General features: G+C 47.2%; 1 long non-coding RNA gene across 1 annotated transcript; it reads left to right on the top strand.

Moving 5' to 3' along the window:
- Positions 1 to 2291: 2291 nt before the first annotated feature.
- Positions 2292 to 10943, top strand: LOC121017832 (uncharacterized). Its single transcript, XR_005784908.1, has 3 exons — positions 2292 to 2892; positions 7100 to 7106; positions 10933 to 10943. It is a non-coding gene; the product is annotated as an uncharacterized LOC121017832 (long non-coding RNA).
- Positions 10944 to 18934: the final 7991 nt, after the last annotated feature.

The following is an 18934-nucleotide window of genomic DNA, read 5'->3' as shown; positions in this document are numbered from 1 at the left end:
TGGAGGTCCTCCCAGGAGCCTCTGTTGCTCTCTCAAAGGGCATCCCAGCCTCTGACACCCGGCCTTTCTCTGGGCAAGCGCTCAGGAAATGGAAGCCGCGCTACCCATGAGGAGTCCTAAGGTTACAGGTGGGGCGGACAAGGTCAGCCACAAATTCTGACACACAAAGCCAAGGGGCCAAAGCCCTGGTAGACACATATGTTTAGGGAACACGCTTATGGGCCTTCATCTTCATACTCAAATGCAACGGCTGATCCTACACCAGCCCGTCTCCTGGAGGGGGAAAATGCCATCAAGGTCATTGTGTCAGGGGGTGGATGGTGATGAGGGGATCAGACAAAAGCATCACATCAGTGAGAAATTTCCTGGAGGTGGTGACCGTCCTGTGGCTGTGTGAGAGACTATTCTTAAGAATTGAGAGAGTATTCTTAAGAAATACCCAGTGAACTGGGTGACGTTAAACGGTCCTGATTTACGTAGCTTGCCCTCAACTGGTTCAGAACAGAATTGCCTGTTCGAGTGTATGTGCATGCAAACTTCAGAGACAGAGAGAGACAGAGAGTATCAGAATAAATCAAACAGAGCCAAAAATTAAAACGCGGAGGAGAATATATGGATTTTGTACTATTCTTATTCTTGCAAATCTTTGAGATCATTCCCAAATCAAAAGTAAAAAGAGAAAGGTGGAGGAGGAAAGGGAGACAGTGGAATGGCTCTGTGACAGTTACTTGGAGTGGATCATCACTGAAAGGTGGTAGAAATTGAGCGATCAGTCTTGTTAGATGTCCTTAAACTAAAACACGACCAGACAAAACAAAACAAATGCTTCAGGAGACATTACCAAGACAGCGCAAAGACAACCCAGAGAATGGGAGAAAACATGTGTCAGTCACAAATATGATAAGGGTTTAGGATGCAGAATATATAAAGGACGGTTACAGCTCAATAAACTGGAGACTAATTACCCATTTAAAAGCGGGCAAAGGATTTGGTAGACATTTCTCCCAAGAAGGTACGCAAAAGGCCAATAAGCCCATGGAAAGATGCTCCACATCCTTAGCCTACCAGGGAAATGCAAATCACAGCCACAATGAGATCCCACCCCACACCCAGCTCAGAAAGACCGTGGATAACAAGCGTTGGCAGAATGTGGACAAATTAGAACCCTCGCACGCTGCTGCGGTGGGAACCAAGACTGGTGCCCTCGCTTTGGAAAGAGGTGTGGCAGAGCCACAAGAGGCTAAAGTGTAGTGTTCACAAACGACCCAACCATCCCGCTGCCAGGAAACGAAAACTTGTCCACACAAAAGCCCCGTGCACGAATGCTCGTAGCAGCATTATTCATGACATAGAAACAGCCCAAACGTTCAACTAAAGAATCGAGAAGCAAAATGCGGCATCTCTCTACAATGGAATATTATTTGGCAATAAAAAAATAAAGTGCAGATACAGGCCACAACATGGGTGAACCGTGAAAAAAGGCTAAGTGAAAGAAATCAGTCACAGAAGAGCACATAACCACATTCCATTCATGTAAAGTCCAGAACAGAGATACAGAGACAGAAAAATTAGTGGGTGCCGAGGGCTGAGGGACAATGCTAGGCTTAGGGGGTAACTTCTCCGACGTTAGGTGCCTTTCGGGTATAAAGACTGTTCTAGAATTTATTATAGTGAGAGTTCCACAACTTGGTGAATATACTAAAAGCCACTGGATTGTTATCTTAAAAGAGTGAATTTTGGGGCACCTGGGTGGCTCAGTCAGTTAAGTGTACAACTTCAGCTCAGGTTATGATCTCCTGGTTTGTAGGTTCGAGCCCCACATTGGGCTCTGTGTTGACAGCTCGGAGCCTGGAGCCTGCTTCCGATTCTGTCTCTCTCTCTCTCTCTCTCTCTCTCTCTCTCTCTCAGTCCCTCCCCAACTTGTTCTCTGCCTCTCAAAAATAAATAAAGGTTAAAAAAACTTTTTTAAATAAAAAAAAAGAGTGAATTTTATGGTATGTGAATGCTACCAATAAAAAAAACAAATGGTTGTCTTATTGCTAGTTAGTGCCTAGGGATGGGCAAACAGGGTCACACAATCTACAATAAGAAGTAATTAAGGGTTCATGGCCTTGGGCTTATACTAGTCACAGAGCGCTAACAAGTTTCCAACTTCTAAATCTCTGGAGGAGGAGAGCATATAAGGCCTGGCTTCTACACATTTCTGAAGTCTTCTGAGTCTCAGAATAAAGAATTGCCCCCAGCTTCGTCATCTGTGACATGGAAATAATAATTCAGTAATTCAACGGTTGCAGACGGCCTGCCAAGTTTCAGGGACTGATGCTAGGAATTTGCAGAAAAGTTAACACCTGAGCCCTGACCAGAAGGATCTCGTAACTTATCATCAGAAAGACCTGAGGGCCTGAGGGCCTTTGGGGCTCTGGGTTCCTGACCAGGAGGGCACTGGGGAGTGGAGAGCTGGAGGGGCACAGAGGGAAGGCACTGTGGGTACATTACGGTGCTGACCATCAATGGTACCCTTAACCATCCGGCCCCCGGACCATTCTCAGGATCTCCACCCCCACCTCAGAGGTCTGTAAAAGCTCTCAAAAGCACCAGAAGAAACAGAAGGAGATGGAAGGTGTGGCTGACATTTTCACCCCATTTGGTAAATCCCTGTTCTCAAGTGCAGAGCAGGTCTTAGGTTCACAAAGAAGAGAGAGCGCTCCTCCCAGCCCAGCTAAGCCTGCCCTGAGGTGTGCTGGCCCTTCCTGCTGGCCCCTGGGGAGAAAAAGCACTTCTGGGGGTAACTGGGAGAGTCCTTCCTTTTAATCAGGGAGCACTGTTTGAGGAAACAGTTGGGGGGGTTGGAGGGGAGGGAGGAAGAATGTTAACAGATCAGTTAAGGATGCAGTCTTCATTTGGGCCACACACAAAAGTGTTAAATGTAAATCTCCCTTCTTTGGTAAAATTACCGATTAGGAAAACTGTCCAAGGCACAATGTGCACAAAGCTCCTTCAAGATGGGCTCTGAAATGGACGAGGCTCAGTCTGGATGAACTCCATCGAACCCTCTAAGACCCTCAAAGGGTTTTTCAAAAAAACCCGCAAAACCACAAGGATGAATTAAGGATTCTCTTCTAACTTTGGCTGGTGTAAAGCATTAAAAAAAAAAAAAAAGAAAAAGAAAAATTCCTTTTTAAAATCTCTTGGCGATTCGGAGCCAAATATCAGGAGAGCATCACAAGGCAAACCAAAAGGTTTATCTGTCTCTGCAGGTAAGCGATCCCTCCAATTATGTGGGTCGCTTTGTGTAAGTGCTCTTTGTGACATGATCGAAGACAGCAAATGAGAAAAAAAAGTGCCTTCAAGATATCAGGAAAGTGTTTAAACATTCAGTACATTTTGTTTTAATTTTCTTAAAGACCAGATTCTGCCTACGAGTGTTTTTTTTTTCAACTGTGCCTAAAAAGAATTATTCACGTACAATTTTTTCCATCTACTTCTAAATCGGTTCAAGAAGGAAATCAAGAAAATTCAGAGTTATAAACAACTACACCAGCCAATCCCTTTATGGGCGAGCCGACCCATGAAGATTAAATCAAGAGTAAGCTCGAACCCGGGTCAGAACTCTCATCTGCTCATGGACTGGTCAGTACCTTCCTGCTGTTCCAAAATGTCTCAAGGAACCTCACCCTGGTTTAAGGACAAGTCTCCCCCAGGGAACAGAGGCAGGTGAACAAATAAAACTATTTGCATTTCCCCTTTATTGGTTCCAGACTATAGTTTGGATAATGTAATTACCTTTAAGATTTTTTTTTTTTTTTTTTTAAATGACTGGCTTCTTTTCTCCGGAAGAAATTAATGACTGCCTTCAGGAGTTTGCCTTTCTCAAGTTCAAGTTTACCAAACGACAGATTCCTCTGACAGTTCAAACTGTGTAAACTGGTGACAGAATCCTAGATACTCTCATGCTACCTGACACCGCAAAGACCACACGTCTGGGACTCACTCCACTCTCTTCTCTCTCACTGACGTCGAACGCTTTGGAAGCCAGCGCATGGCCGGGTGTGGGGTTTTAACTTGTTAGGTCAGGTCCGATGTTTCATGCTAACCTATAACCAAGGCATATACCTTAGGACGCATTAGGTGATTAAGTAAGGTGGTCTGGCGACACAGATCATGAATCTGAAATCGTGAACGTGTGAGTTTTACCAACACCCTGTGACGAACAGGCTTTGGGGGCTGTAACATACATGGCTGTGGCCCCTTTGGCCCGGTACGACAGCAATCTGAACACTCACTTGGGTGCAGTTACTCTTACTCTGGTATAAACGTGCAGGTTCCTGCATGCTGGCCCCGAAGGAACAGTCTAACCTGCTCAGAATCGAAAACTGTCTTTGTATTCCCACCAGGTGGGGTGGAAATAACCCTTCTCCCCTTAGACACCGCACAGGTTAGGAAAAGAGTCACCTGGGCAACAATAATGTTAATACTCGGCCTTCACAGATTCCACGCTCATTAGTCCTAATTGGTGAGGAGGGGGAAGACAGAAGGCTGGCCTTCAGACAACCGCGGAGAACCAGGCCCCTGAGGCTTCTTCACAAGTACCCGCCCTTAGAATCTACCTGATCAAACACAACAAAAGCTGGGGAATTGGCTTTGAGATGCTTTAAAATAAGATAATCCAGCGTGTTATCCTTTACACCTGCTTCTCAGGAGAACAAAAGCACAAGATCCACTCTCAATACAGGTCACCGGGGTTCCAGAAGATGCTAGTGTGTGTAAGCCTCTCTGACTTGACAACCTTATCCTCTAAACTGGGGGATTAAAGGGTCTTGGGTGCACCAATGGCAATAAGCTGGACAGGGCCTCTGGATTTCTTGACACTTAAGATTTTATCTTCTCAAAATTTCTGGGATGCGGTGTTATGGAAGGTTCCACGTGTGCCATGGTTATTTTTGCCCACTGAGTTTGTGTTTTTGCCTCTGTTTATTTTCTTCCTACTGATAGTATTTTAAGCCGCAGAAATTTAAGAAGGCCAACATCACATACCATTTTGATAGGAAATGCCAACATACCGAAAAACTGTATATACATGACAGAATGTTTCGAAGTTCAGCATACTCCCATACAGCAACTGCCTAATTCAAATAATAGAATGTGTGTCAGGGATCTAATTATTTTTCAAGAAATGCCATTTTTCATTCACATACATGTCTAGCAGGATACCAAAATATTCCTTGGAATATTTCCCTCACGAGAAAATAAATCAGGGTTTCTGCTGAACACGCTTGTCTCTCCGTAAAATCTTCCCAAGTGTTGAAAAGTGGTACTACAGGTGTTAAATATCTTACGTCTTTCGCTCTTTTCTCAAAATGTGAAAAAACTTCCTAACTTCACACCCGAACACTGAAACGCTATAAATCCCGACTCCTCGTAAAACAACCTGGCTGTGTCCCTTCCTTTCCCCCTGTGCTTTATTTACAGTTGAGTACAATTAAGAAAAGCACTGTCTGTGTTTGTTAAATTCGGCTCTTTATTTCAAACGGAGGCTACTTTTGAGCTTTTAAATTTTCTACCTGCACCCACTGAGGCCAAGCACACAGAGCCTCAACCTTAACCCAAAGCCTTGGCTGAAATCGCAAAATTCTTGAATCAGAGATAGCAATCCCTACCAGCAACAGATTCGGGACTTTCGTGGAATGTCACTGCTTTACCATTCCCCGTGTAAGTTTGCCAAATGGAAAATCCCCAGGCAGCTGGCAGAATAAAAATGCGTTTGGTGTTGACAGTCACGATAGAGCATGGGGACTACAGAATCGCTCCCAAATCCATTCATTCCTATGCCAAGGCATCCTTTTAAAATGGGGTGTGAGAGTCATTGCCAATGGAATGTTCCAAGCTGATGACATTTCAAATAGGCTTTCAAGGTGCTGACAATGGATCTCCCCTCATGTCCAGCCACAGCGCTCACTCCCAAGAAGATTTTACCCTAGAGGAAAAGGGTAAACCATTTTCCAAGTCCAATTTAATTTGGTCTACGTCTTGGAGGGAAGGTCATTTCTCTTACTAAAAGGCTCAACCTCTTTGCTCTCTTTCTCTAAAGATCTATAAATCACAGTTTGAGTGGACAAATTATAAAATGTGATATAATACGCTACATGTATGTGCCATATTTCTTCATTTCTGAGATTCTCACCGTTGTCACTGTCGCCCACATTTTAATGTTTCTGAAATACAGAGGCATCTTGCAATCAACATGGTAGTTTCATACAGTAGTATTTCTTACTCTCTACTCTCCAAAAAATTAATAAGTCAATGGTGCATCTTACAATGGAGGCAATAAATTGTTTAATGCACGGGGCTCCTGAAAATGATCTACCTAGATTAAATCCCATCAATCACATTTTAGTAGGATGCCACCACTTTAGGACCTAACACAGAATTTCAAGATGGAAATGCAACCACTCTTCCTTCCAAAAACAGACTGATGTTTTCCTTCTCATGATAGCTTGCTTTCTGTTAAGCTTACTCTACATGGAGAATCCAGTTACGATATTATCTGTCTATACCCGCAGGGTATATCAAAATACGGAATCAAATCTCTGATGCCATCACACATAAAAACAACTGAAAATATCCAAAAATATATTCCCCTCCCACCCCCAAAAATTTACAGGTACTTTCCCCTTTGTAAGAGAAGTTGTCTAGGTATATCCTTAGGAGGTCTGTAAACAAAATATTAGTTTCAGGGGTACCTAGTCTTTATTTTTTAAAGGTTATTTTCTAGGTAATGGTCCCCAACATATCAATTTTACATGCAGCCAATGACCTGTAAACTAAACTCAAATGCACAAGAGAACTTTCTGTTGTCGAAGATACAAACAAAAGTGGGGCTACAGAGGTTTTTCTCTACAACTCACAAAGGTAAATTCAAACACAGTTTCTCTGGGGGAAAAATCGGAGCCTTTTATTCTCTCTAAATGCCCCCAATGCCCTTTGTGTGAGGACTCTACACAGCGCACAAACACCTGCCGTGTGTCTGACTCCTTCAACAGCTGACTCCTTCAACAGCGCGGGTAAGGATTCAGGCTCCGGGGTCTTTTGCCAAACCCAGGAGTGTTGTCGGCCAATCCCCTGGCCCCGGGTAGCCTCCAGGTGAGAGTCCCACCTTGTTAAGCACGACTAACAGTAGATCAGGGAAAAGTGTTTCATGTAAAGCATCACCCATTGCAGGTGATTCAAGAAATCTGTTCTCAACTCCTAGCCCCACCTCCCCACTTTGGGACATTCCTCCTTCTAATTCTGACATGTCACCAAACTACTGGTTGTAATTAACATTCCGATTTATGTTAGAACTAGTTACATTTAAATAATAAGCCGAAATGAAAAGTCCGTTTGTAAAGGCATGGCCATGTGGCCATGGGTCTTGAAAAATTAAAAAAAAAAAAAAAAAAATACTGGGTCTTGAAAAAGAAAAAGACGACACTATTTCAGGACCTGACACTTTACGTCTCCTTAAAACCCACAACAGATCTAAAATATCTGATCTAAAATATATAAATACATCAAAGATCTTTGAAGAATTTGAGGGGCGCCTGGGTGGTTCAGTCAGTAAAGTGTCCGGCTTTGGCTCAGGCCACGATCTCAGTTTGTGAGTTGGAGCCCCACATCGGGCTCTGTGCTGACAGCTCAGAGCCTGGAGCCTGCTTAGGATTCTGTGTCTCCTTCTCCCTCTGCCCCTCCCCCGCTTGCTCGCATGCATGCTCTCTCTCTCTCTCTCTCTCTCTCTCTCAAAAATAAATAAACATAAAAAAAATTTAAAAAAAAGAATTTGGAAGGGATATTTTGCTTTGCTAAGGGATCACACATACACAAATTTTTTTAAAAAATCATTGCCAAGAATAATGTTTCCGTGGACATCACGTTGATTTAAATTTCATGGACACTCACTCCCAGCTTAAGGGTCCTGAGCCCCACTTCTCTTATCAATTAACCTGCCAGCTTGATTAGTCAAGTCTAATTAGTTAAATCCTTTTTTAATGAAAAGATTATGGCTTAAGCAGTCTGCCAGTTCCGGGGCTATTGGCAACTACAAGCTAATCTCTGCAGGGTGGGTGGGGGAAGGGCGTGGATGGTGAGGGGAGGCAAGGGGGTAAATCCTGAAATTCCAACGGAATCCAGAGCTCCAAGAATTCATCTAAGTCATAATCATAGCATCCCAAATACAATGAATATGCTGTACACGGATGCCCCAAGCCCCCTGCCTCTCCGTTATTTTGCACATGTAGCCTCTTCCCAAGGTAGTTACTTCCAAGTACCCAAACGAAATGGCTAAGTAATCTAGAGTCCTCAGTGAAAGTGGCGTAGCAGCAGGGAGAAAATGAAATCATTTTTAATTTAAAAAGTTACTGGTAACAATGCAGGGTATGTACCGGTAATGTAGGGTATCCTACAAGACCACCAGTCTGGATGCTTCAAAAGTTGATGTCGTTAAAAAATTTAAACAGTGGCACAAAAACAGACACATAGACCAATGGAATAGAATAGAAACCCCAGAACTAGACCCACAAACGTATGGCCAACTCATCTTTGACAAAGCAGGAAAGAACATCCAATGGAAAAAAGACAGTCTCTTTAACAAATGGTGCTGGGAGAACTGGACAGCAACATGCAGAAGGTTGAAACTAGACCACTTTCTCACACCATTCACAAAAATAAACTCAAAATGGATACAGGACCTGAATGTGAGGCAGGAAACCATCAAAACCTTAGAGGAGAAAGCAGGAAAAGACCTCTCTGACCTCAGCCGGAGCAATCTCTTACTCGGCACATCCCCAAAGGCAAGGGAATTAAAAGCAAAAGTGAATTACTGGGACCTTATGAAGATAAAAAGGAAAGGAAACAACAAGCACAGCAAAGGAAACAACCAACAAAACTAAAAGGCAACCAACGGAATGGGAAAAGATATTTGCAAATGACATATCGGACAAAGGGCTAGTATCCAAAATCTATAAAGAGCTCACCAAACTCCACACCCGAAAAACAAATAACCCAGTGAAGAAATGGGCAGAAAACATGAATAGACACTTCTCTAAAGAAGACATCCGGATGGCCAACAGGCACATGAAAAGATGTTCAGCGTCGCTCCTTATCAGGGAAATACAAATCAAAACCACACTCAGGTATCACCTCATGCCGGTCAGAGTGGCCAAAATGAACAAATCAGGAGACTATAGATGCTGGAGAGGATGTGGAGAAACGGGAACCCTCTTGCACTGTTGGTGGGAATGCAAATTGGTGCAGCCACTCTGGAAAGCAGTGTGGAGGTTCCTCAGAAAATTAAAAATAGACCTACCCTATGACCCAGCAATAGCACTGCTAGGAATTTATCCAAGGGATACAGGAGTACTGATGCATAGGGGCACTTGTACCCCAATGTTCATAGCAGCACTCTCAACAATAGCCAAATTGTGGAAAGAGCCTAAATGTCCATCAACTGATGAATGGATAAAGAAATTGTGGTTTATATACACAACGGAATACTACACGTGGCAATGAGAAAAAATGAAATCTGGCCTTTTGTAGCAACGTGGATGGAACTGGAGAGTGTGATGCTAAGTGAAAGAAGCCATACAGAGAAAGACAGATACCATATGGTTTCACTCTTAGGTGGATCCTGAGAAACTTAACAGGAACCCATGGGGAAGGGGAAGGAAAAAAAAAAAAAAAGAGGTTAGAGTGGGAGAGAGCCAAAGCATAAGAGGCTGTTAAAAACTGAGAACAAACTGAGGGTTGATGGGGGGTGGGTGATGGGTATTGAGGAGGGCACCTTTTGGGATGAGCACTGGGTGTTGTATGGAAACCAATTTGACAATAAATTTCATATATTAAAAAAAAAAAATTTAAACAGGTGTGTGTGGGGGCACCCGGGTGGCTCAGTCAGTTAAGTGTCTGACTCTTGGTTTCAGCTCAGGTCATGATCCCGCGGTTCGTGGGCTTGAGCCCCACATCTTGAGCTTTATGCTGACGGTGGAGTCTGCTTGGGATTCTCTTTCTCTCTCTCTCTCTCTCTCTGTCTCTCCATCTCTGCCCTTCCCCTGCTTGTTCTCTTTCTCTCTCTCTCAAAAATAAATAAACTTAAAAAAAAAAAAGGTGTGTGTGAGGGAAAGGATGGGGGTGGAGTTCAATATCAATTTGATTTTAAGAGGCCAAAGAGACAGATCAACCAAATGTGTGACCCTAATTGGATCTTAGATCCAGAAAAGAAAAAAAAAGGAAAAAGAAAAGCCCACTGTTGAAACACACACATGCCCATGTACACATGTACACACACGTACACACGTACACACGTACACACACACACACACACACACACACTCCCCACTTTGGACACAATCAAGGAAAGTTGGAAATGAACTTTAGATCAAATCACAGTTAACTTACTTAGGTGAGATAACAGTAGTGAGGTTTTGTTAAGCAATGAATGAATTGCTTAACAATTCATTTGGAAATGAATATTGAGGGATTCTGATGCCTTTAACTTTGAAATGATTTAGGTAAAAAAAAAAAAAGGGCAGATGTGGCAAAATGTTAAGAATTTGTGGATCTGCATGAAAAGCGCGTGGGAATTCGCTGTCCTCTTGTTCTCATTTTTCTGCAAGTTTGCAATTTCGCAACATAAAAAAAAATTTTTTGAAAGACTTTGGAGGAAACGTTGAAGCAAGCGAGAAAGTAGGTCGTGGCCCAAAAGACCCGGATTCAGCGTCTGAGGGGCCCCGTGAAACCGTGTGCTGTTAAGAGCAAGGCCATGTCCCTGTCTACTGTCCCTAGCACAAGTAGGCACTCAAGCATCTGATCACTGGATGGACGGATTCATGAATAAAATTCTGGCTCCAACACGTGTCAGGCACGCGACCTTCCGCAGGTAGTTTCTCTGAGCATGTGCAGAACAGAACAGTGACGCGGGCCAGCCTTGCTGGGCTCCTGTGCCCTCGGAGAGAACGCGTACCAAGGGCGCACCAATATGCCAGCTGGCATATACCTGGGGCTCAGCGAATGGTGCTATCGGTTCTCTGTTTAGATGACTCAAGGTTTTAAAAATCCCTGAGATTGAAAAGTGCAAGTGGCTTTGGTTTTCATCTGATTTATGGGCATGACAAGATCGGAGAGGTCTAATGGCCGCCTTCCTTGTACTTAACAGGTTACCTCAAAACACCCCTTTGCTGACCTCTCTTGCTAAACACTCCACTCTTAGCAGGCACAAAGTATTTCTCCACAACCTCATCTGACCACATGGGACATCGCTTGTAGCAGAGACATGGGAGCTGGAATGGGTTTCTCTAGAACTGGGAAGTTCTCATGACAAGGTTTTCCCGGCACAGTAGAGCCATGGGTCATGTTGTCTCAAGGTGCTGGGTTGGAAACCCCTTTCTCAGGAGTTTCTCAGCTACTGGAAGCCCGATCGATTCTGAGATGGCTCACGGGGTGGGACTGGTGAGGAGCAGAAGGCAGATGGGGTTCCTCGTGGGAGAGGTTTGGTAGCGAGAATGAGGACAGGAGACGGAGGCCAGGCTGAGAGAAGGCGCTCAGCCACTTTCTTCCTCCGGCACGTGATCCCAACACACTGAGCCGGGGTGACTTGTGACTTTTGAGACCAGGGTGAATGACTTATGCGCTCTAACACGCCCCGAGGCGGCGGGAGTGCTTACCCCTTCCTTCAGCTCTTGAGTCTTGTGAATCTGACAGCAAACAAAGTAAGTTTAGGTTTCAATAAATCCCCCTGTCAGCCTGACGGCATTTAAAAATTAAACAATAACAAAAAGGGCTTCATGTTGAACTTTGGATCTGCTTATAATAAACTCCGTGGGGTAATGACTCAGATTTTGGCAGGAAAGGCTTTCCGAAGGCTGCCGAGCCGGTGACGGACAGAAAGGGGGGGGGGGGGGGCCAGGACACCAGGCTAGAGATTTAGGAGAGGCCTGAACTCCTTCCTCAGAGGTGCCGGCTCCTAGGTAAGATCGGCTCCTAGGTAAGATGGAGAACTTCTTGGCCTAACACCTGGTGGCCAAGCTGACTCTGGCTCTCCCGTGACACCATCCCGAATTACCTCCCGGAGTGAGAAAAACGGGGAGGTGAGAAAAACCAGCAACCCTCCTCCCCCCCCTCAGTGTTTCACCCTGTGGGGTGTAACTAACTGGCTTTTCCACTGGTCTTTTTGAGGAACTTGTGTTTCAGAGAATAATAGCGATAGACAGGGTAATCCCTGCGTGCTCTAACCCAGGCCCCACTGGCTATTTGAGAAAAGGATTAAGTATTCTCTCCTCTTAAGAAGCCCTTTAGAGCTATGCAACCCTAAACAAATACTTCCTTTAGAAGGTGATTCTCTTGTTTACACTGCACAGACATTTGGGACATTCCGCTCACACCTCAGAGGATACTGGATGGCCTGACCTCTGGGGCTGAAATCCAGCTAGGACTGAGGATAAGGCACCAAACAGGTGGAGAACCTAAGGCAGCTTGCTCGGCCTGTGGCCTCCCTTTCCTCAGTCAAAGCGGTGGTCGCACCATCTACCTCAAAAGGGTACCGTGAGGACTCCACGAGTGAATCCCTATAAAGTGATCAGAACAAGGCCTGGCTCGCAGTGAGGACTCCGTACATATTCGCTCCCATGACTCGCGGATCCAGGCAATGGAAAGAAAGTGAATTCTCACTAGGCCGGTCAGGCACCCACTTTGCGGGGCAGGCCAGGGTTCGGCCTGTCGTCCCGAAGTAATTGTTAACAGCAGTCTGTTTTTCTGTCAAGAACGTCCTGGTCTGGACAGTAAGTCACACAGTCACCTTAAAAGGTCACTCAACTGAGATGCAAACGCAAGGTATTTTACGGGAAGGGGGGAGAGGGGAGGGAGAAAGACCTCAAAGAGGCTTATTTGTTTTAAGTACCTGAAGAAGCAGGACTAGCTCTGTCTGTCGTCATTGTTGCTGTTTGCTACTTAAGGCTAAGGATCCTCTGAAGAGACTGAGGGAAATGAGCCAGTAGAAAGGGAAAGAAAGGCTTGACTGGGGAGCTAAGACAGACAAGGGGACAGGGAAGCCATATTGACTGACGGAGGCCAGCCAGGGAAGGAGGCAGGAGACCCCGCTCCCTCTTGGTCAAGAAAAAGAGACCGTCTGAGTCTGGAAGAGGAAACAGGGGCTGTTCCCCAGCAGAGGCCCTCCGTCTTCCCCAGAAAGGGCACTGGTGGGGTGGGGACAGCATGAGAGCAGGGCCAACCAATGAAGGAAGGGAGGGGAGACGGGTCTAGATGCCCTCAAGAGTTCAGCTGAGGTTCGAAAGTGCAAATGTACCCAGTCATCAGCTCAGTCAATTTTCTTCCAGAACACTTAGCAGCCCAGGGGCAGGAATGAAGGAAGTAAAACAACTAGCCCGTCGGTGCAGTCGGCACTTTGGCCACGGGATGTGGCAGAATGCTCAGGGAGGGAGTGGCGGCAAGGGTTACCTTACAAGTAAGTGTATTTAGGGTCCACATACCTCCACAGAGCATTTGGCAAAGAAAACCGTGGTTTAAAGTGATGCTATGACCCAAAGGGCATCACCGCCCAGGAGGCCGACAGGTACCCACAAGGCAAAGGTCGGCACCAGGCGCGGTGAGGGTCTGAAGGTCTTCAAGACAAATTTTCGCAGAACATGGATGAACAGCAGGGGATTTCTTGCACGTCTCCCACCAGAAAACTCAAAGTGGGCTAGCGGGCTTTAGAAAGAACAAAGCAAACGGCTCAAGCCGGGACGAGGGTCCCCCTATTCGGAGCCCCGTTGTCTCTCCCTGCCACGTGTCCATCTACCCACCGCCGAAGGGTGGTGATGAGCTCCAAGCGGTCACAAAATGAGCAGTTCTAACAAAGTCGCTACGATTCCCGGGCGTAACTGCCGTCTGATCGCTTGAGGCTCCTGGACCCCTTTTCCACTTTAATTTCTATTCATCAGCAACGTAACTTTGATTCTGTTAACTATATAAAGTCTGGGTATGCGTGTGGGGGGTGAAACATCACACTCCCATCTTCTGTAAAAGCCAGCGGCTCAGTGCGTGTGACCCACGCAGAAACTGAGGCCGTTCCCTGCTCGGCGGCCTCCATCCAGCCTCTCCGGGACCGCATCGTCAGTAGTTTTCTCCCGCCTACACCACAGAGAGTTCAGGCTCAGTGGGAAACTGCGTTGATCTCAAGAGGCCGTTTTTAGTTTGCCAAATCAAAGCTTCTCTCCTTCAGGCTGGGCTCGCCCAGTAGGAGGGATGCGGGGCTGGGAGGGGCTCAATTTATTTGTTGAACCTAAGGGAACCTAAGTGAGGCTGGGAGGCCAGGAGGCCACACCCAACGATTGGCTGTCACCTACCACTCACAGGATGCTTTTCTGACATGTAAACTACCTACTTGGCTAGGCTACTGGGTGGATGCAACAAATCGGCATAAACCTGCCTGGCACGCCGTAGGTACTCAGTATATGTGCATAGCCTCCTATTTCCTTCCAGAAAAACACCCAGTCGGGATCATCCGATTATCCAAGAATGCCAACTGAGTTTAGATCAAAGTAAGATGTTACTTTTCCCTACCTTTCCTTACTTTCTTTAATCAAGTCACTTAGACCCCCTCATCCCATTATAACGTAACTTCCAAGGTTTCCGTTTTAGGATGTTACATTTTATTTATTTATTTTAGTTTTTTTAAATGTTTGTTTACTTTTGAGAGACAGCATGTGCGCTTGCACGTGAGTGGGTGAGGGGCGGGGGTGGGGGTGGGGAACAGAGGATCCAAAGAGGGCTCAGAGGACCAAAGATCCAAAGAGGATCAGAGGATCCAAAGAGGACCACAGAGAGCCTGATCTGGGGCTTGAACTCATGAACCGCGAGATCATGTTCTGAGCCGAAGTCGGATGCTTAACTGACTGAGCCACCCAGATGCCCCAATTTTAGGACGTTGCATTTTAATTCACTTAGGCTCAACAAACAAATTGAGCCCCTATTGTATATAAAGAACCCTGCTGGTCACTGTGGAGGGGGTGGGGTTCAAAATGGGGAAAACTCTGGAAACGCACCAAGTGTCCAAATTTTGGTAAAGGTGGGACGACTTCCTGCAGGATGCAGCATTTGCACAGAGCCTCGAAGGGCAGGTAGGACTTTAAATTCACACGCCTGCTTGTATAAACCTATTGGATGCTGCTCTCTTTCAGGTTCTACTTTTCAGACATATTGTCTCTTCTGTCGATAAGTATAAACCATAAGAAAAGGCTCACTGGATTCAAAACATGGATTAAAACTCTTCTGAGAAACATGCAAACAAAGAAGGGTACAGGCCTGTTAATAAAATGCCTGGGAGGGCACCGACTTCTTGCTCTGATTACATTTGAGGGTCACCAAAGAGCTCTAGCTGATGAGGTAAAGCCCTGTTGTTCCGAAGAATTTCAGCCAATATGGAGGGGCAGTCAGTCACCTTTGACGATCTCTCATGGGACACGGGGTCGGGCAAGGACTGTCCACGGATGAAGACATTAGATGGAAGGTTGATGGGGTACCTGGCAATGCAGGCATCATGTGGCCACAACCGGAACTGACTGAACAATCTTGGCATCGCTAAAACTTGGACATCCAGACACTGGTCACCCGGATGTGAGGCCATGTGAGCCTCCCCACAACGCCTATGGCGTTCTCTTGCCAAAAGCCTAACCCAAATCCAGTCAAAGCTTGAGGGCCAACTTCCACTTACAGGAAATGTGAGCCATAAACTAAACGACGCCACAAGGGCTTCTAGAAGGCGGAACAGCGTACAGAGCAGGTGACCTGGGTTTTTGCAACAAGTCTCTGACTTGAAAAAAATGGAAGGCGGGGGAGAGGTGGCAGGCTTTAGATTAACACCAGGAGTACATGACCTGGGTTTGTATCCTGCTGGGAACAGATCACGGACAATGGCACTTCTGGGGCAATCAGGGAGATGGCCCTGGGGACGGGTGCTTCACTGATGTTGAGGAATTATTGTACTTTGTTAGACTGGTAACAGAATGTGGCCGTGTAAGAACAAATTTGTAAGCAGATGCGCACTCCTGGATGTAGGGGTGAAATGACATGATACCTGACACAAGCTTTAAAATACTTCGCCATGGGGCGCCTGGGTGGCGCAGTCGGTTAAGCGTCCGACTTCAGCCAGGTCACGATCTCGCGGTCCGTGAGTTCGAGCCCCGCGTCGGGCTCTGGGCTGATGGCTCGGAGCCTGGAGCCTGTTTCCGATTCTGTGTCTCCCTCTCTCTCTGCCCCTCCCCCGTTCATGCTCTGTCTCTCTCTGTCCCAAAAATAAATAAAAAAACGTTGAAAAAAAAAATACTTCGCCAATACAGGAGGGAGGACAGACACCACCCCATCTACCCTTGTCACCTAAAATCCATCGTGGCACAATCTTGGTAAATCCGAAGCTGTATACAGAGTGCACACACGGGGGTTCATTCCGATGTTCTCTATGCGTCAAGGATCCTGGTGTGAGGAGACCAGCAGCCTGTGGTCTCCTCAAGCCCTAGAGATAACCGGGGGTGGGGGGCGGGGCGGGTGGGCTCCCATTTGAGAACCACTCCTTGAACACTTCTAGTCCTGGAAGAGCTGTGGTCCCGAAGGACATCCAAAAAAAGCTTCAATATTCAGGGGGCTTGCAGAAACCTCACAGGGGAATCGCGTTTTGGGGGAAAACCCAACGCAGTCGGTCTAATTTTGTAGGTTTCAAACTCGACAATACCTCGCAGGGAAGGGGACACAGATGTCAGAACGCTGCTGATCCTGGCTATTGTAGTTGCAAGAAGGCCCTGCACGGCACTCTGCTTACCGAATAGTTACCGGTCATCATGGCACATCTAGCCGAGCGTGTGTGCTTTGTGTTGTGATAACCCTTCGCGCAGGTGGCCAGCGGGCGTCTGTGAGGCGGTATCTGCCAACCAGGAACTGGACAGAACAGTTTATCTTTGAGAAGTGGCTGAGCAAGTTAGCTCAGCTGGTTACAGCAGAACGCTGGCCCAAGGTCATGGTTCCAAAGCCCATTATACTCGAGACTTTCCCTCTCTGATGCAGACCTACCTTCAGGCTTGGCCCAGCCAGCCACCCTGTACTCGAGGGGGCCCGCTCCCCAGGCTAGAGACTGAGGCTGCGAATCCGCCACAAGGGCAGCAGTGAGTCCGGTGGCAGGTGTACAGCGTGACTTTGATCAGGTCTGGTGCCTCTGATGTTAACGACCAACAAAAAGGCTGCCCGACAACGAAGAGCCCTACTCCCTGTTCCGTAAGGGTATGGATTTCCCCGAGTGATACTCTGGGTCACCTGAGCCCTGCCAAGAATCACCTGCAGGGCACCCCCTGGAGTTCCCAGTTCTATAGGACACTTTGCATCTCCAACTGCTACTCAAGGGGATGCTGCTAGGGCCGGTCTAGGGACCACACTTTGAGAACCGCTGGTCCAGACCCGGGGCTGTACTTGAATTCCACCTGATTCGTTCCTTATCAGCAGAGACTTCGCCTTTCCCTATTCTGTAAACTCAGTACTGGGCCCGGAAGCCCAATCCGTGACACCTCAAGAAGTCGAGGAGGGACGCAGGGAGGGGCTGTAAGTGAAACCTTGAACCACGCTGGGCTGGGCCTTGGTGCTGTCCTCAAAGAGCTGAAACTGTTTCCGCCGTCCTTTCTTAGAACAGTTCTAAAGGGGCAACAGGGGAGACCCGGGTGCGTGTGTTTGGAGGCCAGCTCCTGCCACAACCGCTAACGGTCGCCAGGCCTCGAGAACCTTCTCTCCGCGGGCCGGCCTTACCTGCCCTCCAAACACAGCCGGCTGCCTGCCTCCCGCCCCTCCCTGTCGTAGGATGTCAGTTGTTCACCTGCGTGGAAATGACAGCTGCTTGTCACGGTCTACATGAGAGGCCTCACTTGCAGTGGTAACTAGCATGCCATTTCCAAAAAGCTGTCATTGTCTGGTGTCAGCACAACCCACTGTTCAAAGATCCGCTCTGACATGAACCAGGCAGCGCCTGAGTGTTATTGCCGCGGACTCCTCTGTGCTCCGGCACCGATGGCAGCTGCTTGGCGCCCAGGGTTTGTTTCACCCAATTATTTGTTTGTCACTTGGAAGCCCAGGATGTCGAGCAGGTATTGTGGAGGTATTTTTGGCCTGATGCACAGGCGGAAAGCATAATGAGGCCCTCAGGTGAAGGCCTATTTTGTCAGTTAGGTGCTAGGATGATGTGCAGCTGAGAAGCCCGGGTAGCAATTAGGATATTTGAATAAGATAAGATACGTGGCAGGATGCTGAGAAGGCTCAGAAAGTCGGCCTTAACTTTTCCGCTGCCAAGAAAACCCTTACAGTAGGCAGTTTTCAAGTTTGTCCCGGAGCTAATACAGAAGGAGGATGGGGAAGAGCTGTCTTCTCTCCACCCGGAGGGCCCTGAGAAGGAAGACGGCTGAAACCGGGCACCAACCCGGTACCAGGCCGACCGGCAGGGCCAGCTGGGGGGCGAGGCCCCGACCGCACAGGGGTCACAGGGATGTGGGCGAAGACCAGCTATCCATGGTCAGCGAGGCCAGAGGAGAAACGGACAGCCACCCCCGCAAGCCGCCTGTTTCAGTCAGGAGTCTCTCCTTCCCACGGGAGCAGAAGACAAATTGATTTGATGTCTAACATCTTGGGAAGAGGCCATGAGACAGGGCAACATGGGCCCTACGGCCAGCTGAAAAACTGAAGCCACAAAACTTAGTTTAGAATTGAATATTCGAGGGGGCGCCTGGGTTGCTCAGTCGGGTAAGCGCCAGACTTCAGCTCAGGTCACGAACTCGCGGTTCGTGAGTTTGAGCCCCACATCGGGCTCTCCGCTGACAGCTCGGAGCCTGGATCCTGCTTCGGATTCTGTGTCTCCCTCTCTCTCTCTGCCCTTCCCCCC

Source organism: Herpailurus yagouaroundi, unplaced genomic scaffold (genome assembly GCF_014898765.1).
Source record: "Herpailurus yagouaroundi ecotype Mexico unplaced genomic scaffold, PumYag 216, whole genome shotgun sequence".
Classification (NCBI taxonomy): Eukaryota; Metazoa; Chordata; class Mammalia; order Carnivora; family Felidae; genus Herpailurus; species Herpailurus yagouaroundi.
This window is presented reverse-complemented; position numbering and strand designations above follow the sequence as displayed.